The sequence below is a fragment of the Fukomys damarensis genome, unplaced genomic scaffold (genome assembly GCF_012274545.1).
Source record: "Fukomys damarensis isolate Sample0158 unplaced genomic scaffold, DMR_v1.0_HiC HiC_scaffold_20, whole genome shotgun sequence".
Classification (NCBI taxonomy): Eukaryota; Metazoa; Chordata; class Mammalia; order Rodentia; family Bathyergidae; genus Fukomys; species Fukomys damarensis.
In genome coordinates this window covers 13,846,580-13,849,229 of record NW_022900932.1, presented here as the reverse complement: position 1 = coordinate 13,849,229, position 2,650 = coordinate 13,846,580, and positions in this window count along the sequence as shown.

The window sequence follows — 2,650 nt, the reverse complement described above, 5'->3', positions numbered from 1 at the left end:
GGGGCGGAGGCGGTGCCTCCCCTCCCGCGTCGGGCTGTAAATGCTCTAATTGGTCCCACTGGGCTGGACGTGGGTGCGGCTCCGCCTCCTCGAGCTCTGGAAAAGGGTAGAGTCAGCAATCTGGTGCCAACCCTCTCCTGACTGGTGAGGGGCTGCTCCGGCGCTGGCCAGCCCTTCTGTGTTCTGTGTGTCACCCAGAAAGCCAGACATGAAAAGACCAGTCTCTGGCGGGTCCAGCCCGCAGGGCTCGCATCGGGATAGAATCCCTCCCAGTTAGATGGCCGGGGAGTCTGTGTGTGGGTTCATCGTGGGGCGGTGCTCACCTGTCCGACAACGCAGCCGAAAGAGCAGGCAGAGGATTTGCCAGTGGGGAGGCGGTAACCTAGGCAGGTTTCCGAAGCTTTCTGAACTTTCTTTCTTTTTTTCCGGTACCAAGGATTGAACTCAGGACCTTGTGCTCGCAAAGCAGGCACGGCGCCACTCAGCTAAATCCCCGGCCCTTGAACTTGCTTTCTTATCCCTAGAATGAGGATCGACATTTCTCCATCTCAGGGCCCCATGATGTAAAGGAAGCGTGCAGTACTACAGCCAAGCCTTGACAAATGGCGCCTTTATGATTATCACTAACGGTAATGATGATAAAATACACTCTTGGCCTGGAGTTGCAGTCTTCATGCTTTCCTTGGCCTCTGTGAACCTTACCTGCCAGTGCCAAACTCCTGTCCTGCCTCCTGCCTGGGAGTTGGGACAGTGAGGTGGGACGGTGACCAGGACACCGTGACGAGGACCTGCTCGGTGCTTGTCAGGGATTGTCATCGCCACGAAGCTCCCCTGAAGGCCCAACCCTGCAGAGATAGTGGCTCAGTCCATTTTCTGTGGCTCCAACAGAATACTTGAGCCTGAGTAAGTGACAAAGGAGAAGAGGGTTACTTGAGCTCATGGCTCTGAAGGCTGGCGTGGACATCTGCTTGTGCAGCTGTTTGGATGGCAGAAACGGTAGACAGGGAGAGGGCGCACGTGGGAGAGCAGGAGGGGACAAAGGAGCTAACCCACTTTATACTGAGTGGCCCTAGGGGAAAGCCATGCATCCTTTCATCAGGGGGAACCCCATCATCCCAACCACCGACCCCCCCCTTACTCACGGTGATCCTCCTGCCTCAGCCTCCCCAGTGTTGGGATTACAGGCCTGTGCCACCACACCCAGCTCCCAACCACCTGTTAAAAGCCATGCCACCTCTCTGCTGCGTTCCACTGGTCACCTGGCCTTGATCTGAATGTCAAAGGGGTCAATACTTATTGAAACTTTTCAGATGGCTCCCTCCTCTAATGGCACTGGGGAGGAAGTTCAGGACAAGAGCTCCATTTACTTTCAGAGGATCCTGAGACATCAAAGTGAGCCTTAGTCCAGGTTCATTGTTGCCAGCAACAGAAATGGATTCTGGCTGATTTAAGTGGTAAAGGAACTTTTTTGGTTTTGTTTTTTGTTTTTTGAGACAGGGTCTCACTATGTAGTTGAGACTGACCTGGAACTCACTATATAGCCTAGGCTGGTCTTGAACTCACAGCGATCCTCCTGTTTCAGCCTCCTGAGTACTGGGATTACAGGCGTGTGCCACCACACCCGGCAAATGGTAAAGGAATTTTTTGGAGGAGAATGGGATCACTCAGAGCATCAGCAGGAAGAGGGGTGGCCAGGTGGCAGGAATACAGGGTCCTCATTGGGTGCGTGCATGGGACCTTGCTTGGGTGCCCTGGGGACCTCCTGGGGTGCCTTCACTCCTGGCTCTTCCTCTCCATATGTTTTAACTGCTTCCCTTGCGGCAGGGACAAAATACCTGACACCCACAACTCAAGGCTGAAGAGGTTGAATTTGGCTCACGTTTCAGTCCACAGTCAGCTGGCGGAAGCAGGACAGCATGGTGCAGGGGGCATGTGGAGGGGAGCTGCTCACAGCATGGCAGACCGGAAGCAGAGAGAAAGGGAGGAGCTGGGGAGGCAGAGAGACCCTTCCAAGCCAGTCCCTGGTGATCAGCCTTTTCTGAGCAGACCCTGCCTGACCAGGCCCAGCTCCCAAAGGCAAGCCAGCCAGACTGCCTCAGAATCCAGTCACCCCAAAGCCCCACCTACGATCCCATGGAGAAGAACGCTGTCTTCTGAGAACTCACCAGGTAGGATCGACTGTAGGGTGAAGACTTGGACCTAGGTGTGCCTGGGACCGAGGGGTGTGTTAGCCCTCTTTGTACATAGGCAGCGGCTAAGCCAGGATCCTGGGGCTCAGAGCTGGATCCCAGTCCTGTGCACTGCCAATGATCAGGGAGGGGGCTGGCTGTTAAGTACCCAGGCGGGCGAGGCTTTGTGGCCCAGAGAGCTTGCCTTCCTGGCCCAGGCTGAGGGAGCTCAGGGTTGAAGATTCTAGATGTGGATTTGTTAGAGCTGATTATTCTCAGAAACTTCCTCCCTCTGACTGGGGCTGCAGCTGCTTCCTTGTAGGGAGGAGGAAGATGATTTTGGCACACTAGGCAGCGATCTCTCATGGCCTGGTCCCATTTCCCTCTTCTCATTACCAAGTGCCAATAGGTCAGGAAAATGACTCAAATGAACCTTCTTCTCCCTCTCCTCCTTCCCCTCCTCCTCCTCCTCCTCCTCCCCC